The sequence below is a fragment of the Cygnus olor genome, chromosome 11 (assembly GCF_009769625.2).
Source record: "Cygnus olor isolate bCygOlo1 chromosome 11, bCygOlo1.pri.v2, whole genome shotgun sequence".
Taxonomy (NCBI): domain Eukaryota; kingdom Metazoa; phylum Chordata; class Aves; order Anseriformes; family Anatidae; genus Cygnus; species Cygnus olor.
Genome location: NC_049179.1, coordinates 3,708,093 through 3,720,545, shown reverse-complemented (window position 1 = coordinate 3,720,545; position 12,453 = coordinate 3,708,093). Strand labels below are relative to the sequence as shown.

The window sequence follows — 12,453 nt, the reverse complement described above, 5'->3', positions numbered from 1 at the left end:
TTAAATAACAAAATACTGGACACTAAAAAAAGCCTATGTAAATTTGTTTTTTCCAGTGGGAAAGTATGAAATCCCCCTTCAGCATATGTGAACCCATGCTGTTGTTCTAACCACAGAAATAAGCTTTTTTTTTTTTTTTTTACCCCTTTTGCAGTCAAACTTACTCTTTCAGTCTCCTCCAGTGTTACTACACCATAGCCTTGCACATTTGTTTAGACATTGGCCATCAATAAATGATCATTTTTCCCATTTAAAACTTTTTCCCATAATGGCTTTTATTATCCCCTAGCTTTTCTAATACAGAACACATCATTACACCTCCACTGCAACATGAGAACGAACAGCTTTGGTCGTCCAGATCCAGCTTGCAGTCATCTGTCCTTCCAAGCAGGACACTTACCGTTCTACACGGCCCCCTGTTCAGAACAGGTACTTAATGACCACTTCTAAGACGCAAAAACACTTATGCCAGAACAGAAGCAAGACTTATCTACGTAACCCACCAACAGCACTGACCAGTAACAGGGGCACAGAGAAAAAAAATCCTTGAACATTAAGAATGCCAGATATGCTCTGAATTTCACGTCAGATGTTACGTCCAAGTAAGTGCCATGCAGCAAGTAACAACATTACACTACCATCAGATTTACAACTATTTTCATTATATTTACGATGAAGGAAATAAACAGAAAATATACCTACTAAGAGCAATACATCTGCACAAAAATAAAAAAGGCCCTTAGAAGTCAGAAAAAGAAGAAAGGAGGAAAGCAAAGCCAGGAAAAATGCTGAAGGGCACCTGACTGCGGAGCCTGCTGGAACTGCTGAGATGGAAGCAGCATACGGATCCAGACAAGTGGATCCAAGGGACAAACATTAGAGGTTTAACTGCACAGTACAGCTACCACAAAAATTATATTGTATAGATTTGAGGATACATGATTCTGTCCAGAAAATACACATATACTGGACAGAAGTATTTATTACTACTGTGCATGTGGCTTAGTGCCAGATAGCTGTCAAACAATGGAACAACATCATACAGTTGTTTGGCACTCCAGACTGAAATGATTGTGAAACATGCACTGTTTATAAATTGTCACTGAGAAATAAAAGCAGAGAACAAAAAATTAAAGGAAATGCAGCCAAGCACCACAAAGACAAGCCCATCATCATTCCTCCTGCTACCACTCTCCATTATCAAGTAACACCCCAAGCCGTTAGCCACTGGGCAAGAAGAACGTCGCAGCGCAAGGTGAACCGAGCGAGGCATCAACTAGGAAATTCAGATTGTGCTCTCATAGCTTAAGAATCTGAATGCAAAAATGTGATACAAACTCAGATGCCTAAAAAAAAACGAAAAAACTGGCACGTGGACTTCTCAGCTTTGTTTTTTATGAAGTAATATTTTAAACACTAGTAACGCTAGTGACATTTATCTTAAGCCTAAAAGCATCAGTCCCAGAAGATATAAAGAACAGTTGTTTCAGCGATTGTAAAATATCTGAACAGATCTTTTACCACAGAACACAGCACTCCCAAAAAGCCAACCTCTCTCCTGTCATTGGGAGGAAAGATTTGATTCACTTCAGGCAAAAGGATGACATTTCCAATACAAATACAGACAGAACTATCACAGAAAATAAGAGTATAGTTTCTGATCCTCCGAAGTTGTATGAATTTCACTATTTTCCATACTTGAAGCTCTGTAACAATACAACATAATTACCTGGAAATAAAAATGCCTCTAAAATTAAAGAAAAACAAAAATTCGAGGAAGTTACAAATATGGAAAAAAATCTCTTTTTTTTGACCAGTAGATAGAATATTAAGCTGTTCTAAATGATTTCTATGGTCTAACAGGCAGATGAGCTTCTGCAAACTCCTCATAAGTGTTAAGACAATGTGATCAGAATATTCTTTGCAATATTTTGTAAGACAATGATACTTTTAAGATAAAGGACATTTCAAAGTTTGGTTCTGTAATGAACTTCATTTTCTTAAATTTCTATTAAAGCAGGCCAACCTACCTGTAGCTTATCTTTTCACTGGGAAATACCTGAGGACTCCAAATAAGTACATAAGTAAATAAAATAAAAAAAAGCAAATAAGGTGACAGCTTGTAATGGACTAGCAATTTATGAAACAAATAAATGATGTCATAGGAAAAAGATTTGACTCTAGATATAAAATATTATTTACCCGAGATGAATAATGAAGCAAAACTTTTCTTTGCTCTCATTATGCGGAAAATGTACTTAAAACTGTAGTACCATGATAAAAGAACATACAAGTACACTCTTTCATATCTCTTCAGAGATAAACGTGCTTTTTAAACGTGCTATGAATGTATTTATGCTGCAGTCATAAACTCAGGTATTCAACGTACACCCCAGGGATCAGTCTTGAAGTTATAACTTCAACAGCGTTACCAAGTCATGCTTTATTCTTGAGTCCTTTGCCTTCTCTGCCCCTTTAGCAAGAGGAGAAATTTCAAGATGTTTTATTTGTACTGCATTTGTGCTTAAGTGCCAAGTTTATTATACAGGGCCCTATCACACTGGGAAGCAAACTAAATTTTGTTACAGCTATTGTTATGATAGTACTGTTTTTGCACATGGGTTGTACAATCCAAATTCCTTAGATGACAAATCTGACTAACCACACAGCAAATTATTTGGGATTTTGCCTGCAGGATTTGCTAGTACAATGGGAACATATTTTCCCCGCTTCCTGCAGGATTGTGTTTGTTTTTTTTTCCTCGTCTGTATACTAAGCACAAAGAAACATTCCCAGGAAAACAACAGGAACCATAAATCCCAGCCATCGAATCTCAGATCTTGTCTGCCAGACACGCAGCAGGTAGGTGAGAGGACAGGAGAGAGAAAGTCCAGAGAGCCCCCTGCAGGTTCCTGGCACAAGCTAAGCCACCAGCAGCAGACCAGAAAAGGGGGGCAGGTGGTGGCGGAAGAAGGTTGCAGGTACTGCAAGCAGACTTCCCAACAGAAGCACATGGGTGTGTTCTAAGGGTAGCCTGAAATACACAGATGAAAGGAACAGATACACAGCTTCCATCATCTGTTCAACAGCTAAGAAAACGCATGGTGATGTGATTCAGTTCCCACAACTGGATCATGGCCACTGCTGTCCAGCAGTGTGATGCTGTTTAAGTCATAGAATCACAGAATATCCTGAGTTGGAAGGGATCCACAAGAAGCATCGAGTCCAACTCCTGGAGTTCCAGCCACTTGAGGACAATACTTTACACGACAATTGGATTGACAGTCATTTCCAAGAGGAAAAAATGCTTCTTGTGGACAAAGTTAAGGAAGAACAGGAGAAAAAAACCCAAAGGAGTAAAAAGCAAGACTCCATACAGATAAAAAATTTGCAGGACACGTGACAGAAACCACAAGCTTATCATTTGCTCTCCTTCAGCAGGTGACTGGGAGGCAGTGAGCAGCTGAGGCATACCCTACTGCTTAAAAAGCCCCATGTGAAACAAGGTACGTACGAATGCTGTTCCTGAGAGCTTTCCTCAACAGAACGTCAACCAATAGTTCGCACTTGCACCCAGCATTTGAATGGGAACATTAATAAGAACTTCAAAGGAAGAATTGTTTGTAGTAAACATACAAGATGATTTTGTGAACTCTGTTCTCAGCTATCTTTAAAACTTACGAAGAACTCATGGCCAGAGCTCAGCAGTTCTAACAAAGACAGTAGAGTCCATCTCAACTTGCTTCTACAGCAAGTGCTGTCATTTCTTTCCCATTTCAATTAATTTTTATTTATTTATTTATTTCACTGTTGAACATAAGGCTACTGGTTTCTTTAAAGGAATCACAGCAGTAGTAATCCCATCAGTTTCTTTAATCCTGTATATTCCCCTGTATCCTGGTGAAACTTCTACACATAAGGATAACGAGGCTTGTAGTTCTCAAATAACAAAGCTTGTAGTTCTCAAAGCGACCCTGCATCTGGATGCCTAAGAAACGACTGCTTGGAATTTTCAGCTGACTACCTGAGATACATACATGCATTAGAGTGACAGAAGCCAAACGCTCATTTGAAAGCAACAGTGCTGTTCGCCTTCAGAAAATCATAAAGAGACAGCAACCAGCAAAGCCTTGCACATAAAGCAAGATCTCACCGTCACTTAACACAAGTGATGATGATGCATGAAGAGATGCACGTTTCTCTGGTCTTCTGCATGTTTCTGTTGTATGAAAATCTTGCACTTGCTTTTCAGAAAGCAAACTTTGGTGCAATACTGAAGTGGAAGTGTCCAGACATTATATTTGAAGCATTGCACACCTACACTGGTTTATAACTCTAGAGAAAAGTGCAGTGGCCCCTCACAAAACCAACAATATTACAGACCCTGTACCAAAAGGTATTTAAAAAATAAAATTTTATCTGTTGAGCAATGGCTTGGTCAATTTCATCCTTTTTGCTTTTCCCTCTGAGGTATCTATGTATCTAAACAAAGCCAGGTTTCCAGCAGCAACAAACATTTGACTCACAAAAACCAAGTCTCTAAAGAAAACTACTAACAACTTTAAATATTAATGCAAATACTATAATGCTCCAAATCACAAAAGCCACTTGTTTTGGCACAAGCAGCCTAGTTACACCATCTTGGTTGGTCAGTTCAGAATTTAATCGCTGGACAGAGGCTGCTGAATTTGTTAAAAACTGGACTGCTAGCAATTGACAGGCTACAGCTACATGCACGCGAGAATGAAAAAATAATGGCATGAAATAGAGATCAAGTAAATGATTTGTATGCACCTGGCGATGAACAAACATCTTCATTGCAAGACAAAGACAAGCCATGAAAAATTACAAAATTATCTTTTAATCACCAATGAGCTTTCTACAGTCTCCTATTTGAACAGAATAATAGTTATTATGTAGATCCCTAAGCAAGTGCCTCATGGGGAAGTTACATCACCAGTACAGGAAAGAAACATCCCCTCCTCCCTTGTCCCTAGAAAGGAGCTTGGCGCCTTCAGACAGACTGAAATTTAAAATCTTATGGCTTCACCCAGCTGATCCCATCCACTGGAACACATCTACAAGAGCCCAGGGATAGCAAGAACCACAGGAGAGAAATATGCCCTTTCAGCATTTCATGCACTGATGAGCCTTGTAACAGATAAACATACCCTACAGGAGCTCAACTGACATGTTATAACAAAGAGGAAATGCAACACTTAAAATTTTCATCAGATTACTATTTATTCCTCTTCTCAGAGTCCGAGTACACTGTGAATAAATGAACATTCAACGTATCAGATTGTGTTAGCTAAAAACCACGTTTCTCAGTATAATTTTCTCTAAACTAAAATATTTCAACATTTAAAAACCATGGACTTGCATATTTAAATTCCCAGACCAGCAATTCAGAAACAGTTAGTATGACAGAAATTTTAGTTTTAGCTGTAAATGAAACCTTTTCAAAGATGACATTTCATCTTCCTCTGACACAACACTAGGTCGCAGTTTTTTCCCGTTACCGTATCATATGCACAGTACCACTGCCAACTGCTAACCAGAACCCCAAGTTCTGCTTGGGGGAGATGCTGGAGACCTGCAGAGACTCGGAGTCCTGGTACGGCACCTGGGCACTGGCAGCATCCAATGAAGAGACACCACCATCTCTTCCTAGCACAGCGTTAAACAGTACAAAGGATTTTCAAGGACAGACTTCCTCACATTCCTGAAAGAAAACCTGTTTATTTCCCCTTGAACCACAGCATTGCAGACTAAGCTTGAAAACGACTCCCACACTGATTTAGAGATTTTCTCATCTTCTCAACTTGCACAATACCAACCCTACTGGTTAAGGATAAACCGCCTGAGCACTCGGGCATATTTGCAAATTCAGTGCATCGCTGACAGGGAGCCAGTTCTGCACCTGCTCACCCCTTCACCTTCTTGCCCTCGAAGCACAGTGCCTCGCCACTGCTGAAGGCAGCCAGTAGCCCAGCATGCCGCTTCCCACGAGCGGCCGCAGCTGAGGTGAGCCCAGCCAGGCAGGGAGGCAGCTGTGGCCACGCACCTACCTGGCAGAGCCACACCTGAGCACCACCTGAGGAGGTTCGCTCCTGCCCCGCTGCCACAGCTGCTGGCTAGGAAGAAGACAGAAATCTCGAGGGGGAGAGAATACGAATGGACACCTGCTACAGCGGAACACAAAGGACACAGTGCTCTGCTGCATCTGTGGGAAGCCTTGAGGTATTAGTGTATTTAAAGAAGTGTTAGGAAGGCTATTTGATTGAAATATTACTGTAAACAGAAGGGGAAATCAAGCTTAACACACACTCTTGTGAGCAAAAACCCAAGGGTAAAAATACCCTGCACTTAGCACTGTCACTAAATGACTGTGTAATTTAATTTCCCAGAAACCCATTAGCTTTCACAGAAGGAAAATGAAGAGCAGATGAGAGCAATTCTTCGGTGTGAGCAGAATTTATTTAATGTAATACCTGGGGAAAAAAAATAATAATCTGAAACTGAACCAACAGATATGAAACATTACAACTCTATAAAGCTGCAGACTATGGCAGCACAGGCTGCTCCGTGCTGGCAGCACACAGGACGCCACACCTGAGCTTTTACAGGTACAATCACAAGAAGCTGTCTCTGCCCAACATGCTCAGCCACAGGCACAACCCAGCTGGCTGCACGGAAACCCCAGAGCAAAAGAACACATGCTTCCCTAGCATTAAGAAAAAAAAAAAAAAAAGGAAGAGTAAAGGGGACAGCCTGAACAACTTAAAAATATCTTCCCTCAACTTATTTGTGGAGATTTTATATATTCAGATTTGAACTAAATGATAAGTATAATTATGTGGAAGAAGGAAGAAATCACCAAAATTTAACTTAAAACATTAAGCTTTCATCATAAGCAACAAAATACTACAAGATTCACATTTGATTTTGGCTAGTCTAGAACACTATATAAAAAACAGTGCCAATCAAGCAGTTAAGCACACTGACACGCCCCCAAAATAAAGCAGACATTCTTAGAAGGAAAATTAAACATCAGTCTTACATTTACCAATTCATTTTATGTAATACTTTGGACAAAAACTAATTTACAATGAAGACATGCCAATCTGAAGCAACAAAACAGAGTTTTACTGGCGTGAAGCAATGGCAAGATTTACCTCCGGAAAAGGAGCCATGATGAATTACATATAGATGAACCTGCATAAAAATAGCCTGGGTGATTTTTTCCCTAATATTTTCTTCTTCTACAGATGAACTGAGGATACTTACATAACCCAAGAATGGAAGCATGTTCAGTCCTCGTATTTTTAGCTTCAATAATCAAGGCATTAAGTGATTTAATAAAATGTAAATATAATGCCATGAAATTGACTGATGCCACTTACTGTGAAGCAAAATTAGAAGAACTTTTCCAGCAGGGGAAGTTTACAGCCTATTGGCTTGTGGTGCGCCTGTGTCTTACAGCGGGAGACTTGTACCTCTAACTATTGTACCCACGGATGACCTTGTCAATTGCTGCATCTTCTCTAAGAACAACTTTTTGCTGCACTCTTGGCTGCAGTAATATTTGACAGATAATTATGCATGATGTGAAGCTTATTAGCTATCATTTTACAAGCTGTGTTCTTCATCCTGCCCTGCTCCTGTAAAACAGAATGAACTGAAACACTTGTAATCTTTATTATGTCTTTGTCTTTTTCTTCTTTTAACATTTGCCTTTCTTCCTAGTGAATTCTTCGAATTATACAAAATATTCTTCTGACCATTTTCCAAGTTAACACTAATGTAATAAGTTAATAATGATGTGTATAAATTACTTCACATCAATCTTGCCATTACTCATGTCTCTAGAGATCATTTCCATTATGATGCCTTTTTGTTTTTTCCATGTGTTAAATTAGTGATGACTACAGAAGATGGTTCAAAGAAACCTAACTATTATTTCGGACAAACAGACAGTCTGCCAACTCACTGTTTGCACCTGCCCTCTCCCTTCCTGAAAGGTAGTTAAAACAGGATTCTTAGCAAAAAAATGTAATGGCATCATTCTTAACATTTGCCATTTTAATAATAATTTACCTTTGCTGGTTTCTTTCTATTGCCTTCACCAACACAAAATCATTTCATCTTAGGCTCTCTACAATTTCGAAATTCTTTTTACTGAAGTGCTACTGAGTAAAAAAAAAAAAAAAACAAAAAAAAAAAACTAGCACTTCAAAAGATTGGTTAGCTCCTTAACTGAGAAAGAATTCAGGTGTATACCTTCTTTTAATTGCATTTTACAGTTCAAAACCATCTCCTTTTACTGAGAACCATTCCCAAAATTAAGGTTTAAATACTTGCATCACCCTTTCAGAACAGTATCAATACTCGAAAGCTCACAGATGTTTCAGTTATTTGCCACATTGCTTCAGTAAAGTGCTTGTCACTCCACCCAAGCCAACTGGAGTGCTTACAAGTCAAGCAATAGATTTTACAATAAAAATTAGACATAGTAATTTCACTAGTTTGAAAGAAGCACTGACAGAGACACAACCATTCTTACACATCTGAAGAATGAGTCAAGCAAGTCAATTAACTGAACAGCAATGCTAAATCCAAACCCATCAAAATCCAGATATTGATTGCTCGTTATATAAATAACCCACAAAATGAGTCTTTAGTTTTACAGTAACTCAAAAAACACCTTCGAAACTTTTGTGGAATCTGGCCTCAACCCATCAAGCACCTTCCTTCTCCTGCCACCCTTTGCATGGCAAAATCTGAACCACTTATGACACTAATTATTGTAACAAGCTTCTACTCCCTCCATCATAAATACTGCCCGATATATGCCTTGATTTCTCTGCACTGTCAGCTCCTCCATACTCTTCATAGTGGTCAAAGAAATTATCATGGCTATAGCTAGCATGAAACAGAAGGCAGTTTGTTAGGAAGAGGAGCACAGTCACCACCTCATTAGAATACTAACAAGGTAAGTGCTACAACATCAACAGATGATATGAAATACACTATTAACTACAACCTCTAGAGCTGGATCCACTAGTGACAGTGAGTAGGTAAGGTCAGGAAGTTGCAAATGATCTACAATACTCTGTATGTGCCAGTCCCACACATTCAGAATTTCTAATTATGACAGTTGCAAATTATCTCAGTTGACTGATCTTCTAAAATTCAATCCAATTAAACCGTAGAACAAGTAAATAACTAATGGGAAAACAGGGAAGTACACTTGAAAAAAAACTTGGAAGAATCATCTCTTTCAACTCAAAGAGAGAGAATTCCGCATTTTAAATTCAAGCTTATATTCAACCACCACCTTTTCACTCACCATCAACTAATTTTTTTAATGACTTTTCGTCATGTACAGGCCTGTGGAACTGTTCAGTACACAAAAAATGGACATGGAGCACAGCATGTAAGTGCTTCGCTTTTATTCTTCCTATTCCTTGTGGAAAGACACAAACACACAACAAAAGTTGCCCACTTCTAATTTTCAAGAACAACTAACACAAAAACACTTGAAAGCTATACTCAGGAGCAATCTGTTTCCTTTCTTCTTAAGCAAAAGTAGAAGAGTTCAATATTACAAAGTTCAGGGAACAGCACAACAGAAAATACAGTATCATATGCTTGAAGGGTCCCGGCAAAACCTGACCTCTGCAAGTACAAAGTACTAAAAGGCAGCATAATTACAGAGGAAGGAATCCGGCCTCCTCATGAACAGTTTTCTAAAATGTAATTAAACCAGAAAGTGTTGAATAAGCAAAGATTATCAAGTCTGGATGGAGCTGCAATACAACCAATATATCTTAGCCTGATTTCCTACATATCTCTATGGATACTAACAGACTATGCCGGTGCCAAGAGAATTCAGTGGTTTTACTTAAAATACAAGCAACAGCCCTTCCTTTTTCATACTAACAAATCAACAGGATAATTCTGGAATTCATTAGTGAAGAACACTAACCAATCCAACATAATAGCTTCACTTCCTCCGCAAAACACTTCAAAAATATCTAAATGAATATGGAAATGCATCTTTCTGTGGCAAATTGTTCATTATTGAATCATTATCAACTCTTGTTAGACAAAATTTCTCTCTTTTGCAATGTACAAGATCATTAAAATGTTTGAGAGCTCCATCATGAAAGACAGTGGCACTTCATAATCCGCTATCTCTTCAGGCAAATATGCTTACGGCTGAACATAATACACAAAATAACAACATCCCCTTGACACACAATTCTTTCTTTTAATGGTGCTCTTAAGCGTTGACAGCAATGGTGAAATATGTTGTTGCTCACTTTTTTTTTATATATATATATAAATAGTTTTTAACTATTCCAGAGATGCATTTCAGTCACAACAAAATGTTGAGAAGGAGTGTGTCTTAGACCTTCAGTGTGGAACCCCAGGCACTCCATCACTCCTATTAGCCTACTGAGCTATTTCCTGTAAGGTCATCAAGTTTATATTCTAGGCCTCCAGCTCCTTTCAGCCTCTGAAGATTCAATGAAGATCAATCAAAGCACTTATCCAGTAACTAACAAAATAGATGTTTTCATTCTGTTGAAGGAAATGCGTCTACAGCTCAATATGAACTGTATAACATTTTTTGTCTAAAATAACTAATGAGGAAATTTTTTCTTCTCAGTGATGGAAAAAAAAACCAACAGATACAGCTACTAAATAGGAAACTACTCCTCACTGTTTTTATGGATCTTTTCTTATTCCTCTCTCCAAACTTTCACCTTCAGATACTTCGCCAAAATTCATAATGTCAAAGTACAATATACAAAGCTGCATACTATGCTGTAACAGAACTAAAATTAACTGTTTTGCTACAACAAGGCAAAAAATGATGGGCAAAATACTTTTAAATTAACCTTTTAGAGTTTTGAGTTGCTAAACTTCTTAGAGGTATAGAATAAAAGCTTTCTCTAAATCTTTGCTGCATAGAGGAGGAAGTACGTGCTATTGCTTCAGCAAAACAAAATCCTTAAGAACAGCTAGCCATAAAGCATTACAATACCATTTCAGTTAACAGCTGCTGTAGGCAAGTGATTGACATACACACATCTTGCAATTCATTAATTCTCCCTACAAAGCAATCTCAATGGAGGCTTCTTTGCAAATCTCTACTAATGATGTAATTTTATTATGCCTAATGGAATCACCTAGTCATCTCTTCAATAAAATGGAAAAACTAGGATGTTATAGTTGCACCGCTGATTTTCTTTTTCTATTTAAAACATATATGGGTTAGAAATTATTCAAAAGGCAAGAACAAATAGCTTGCTTTTGGTAATATAACATAAAAATCAAACTGTGGTACTTATTTCTGTAAAACAAAATCAGTATCAGCTCCAAAGTCTCGAGCCATTCCATACACGCTACCAATCAAAATATTGGAAAGGCATTTGAGATACTTTGTCTTTTTAGTCTCCTTTATTTAAAAAAAAAAAAAAGGACAACATTTGAAATAGCGTTGAGGTGGGCAGGGAAGAAAACTCTATTAAAATAAAAACTACATTTTAACCTTACTTCAGATATAAGAATCATTGATCAATTGACATGAACTCTTTCCATATACAGACTACAGAGACACTCATTCTAAATTACGTATTTTCAGGTTCACGTAGGACGGTTTAAATGAAATTCCGGTTTCAGCAGTAGCTTCACTTTGCCTCCATTTCAGAGAAAATTAAAGTAGTAAACAAAGATTGAGCAAAGTAGAAAGATTTCCAAAAGAAATTGCAGACCACCAGGATTTGGATTTAGGTAATCCACTTAGATTACCATGGCTATGTCTTAAAAGGACAATACTAAGATCACAAAATAGGTCATGTCTGCAAGAAGCAGAATATATAAGTGAAACAATTTCAAGTTTACAAATTCAAAACAAACATTCAGGACCACCGCTATGTTTAAAATACAAGAAAGAGCGTCCCTAGACCACATTTTGCCCAACAGTACATATTTTGAAACTGACAGCTTTATGCCCCACACTGGAATAAGGGTGAGGAGAGTTTCAGACAACCATCAGTACATTAATACGTTTCAGGTAACAGTAGAATCCAGGCAAAGAAGCACCGAAAAAACATTCAATATCTAAGCCAACCATCTAATACATTTTTTTTTGGGGGGGGGGGGGGGGGGGGGGGGTGTGCTTGGTTGCTTTTCCTGTTTCAATAGCAGAAAAAAAAAAAAGTTGGGCACCCAAAGACCTGGAAGCAGTAACAATTTTTGCCCACCTAAAAAGGAGTTTGCAACTATTTCTTAGAAGTGACAATGTTTCTAAGAAAACAAATAAAAATAAATAAATTGGAAAATGTAAATGAAAAGAGTTGATGTAAAGAGTTAAAAAGTTGGGGGTTCTCTTTTTTTGAGGTGCAAAAAATAAAGATTACTATTGATGTCTTCACAGCA

General features: G+C 38.0%; 1 protein-coding gene across 15 annotated transcripts in view; it reads right to left on the bottom strand.

Annotated features, from left to right (window-relative positions):
- The window catches only part of TCF12 (transcription factor 12), a 162,701-nt gene that overhangs the window by 89,994 nt on the left and 60,254 nt on the right, over window positions 1–12,453 (bottom strand). The window lies entirely within an intron of this gene.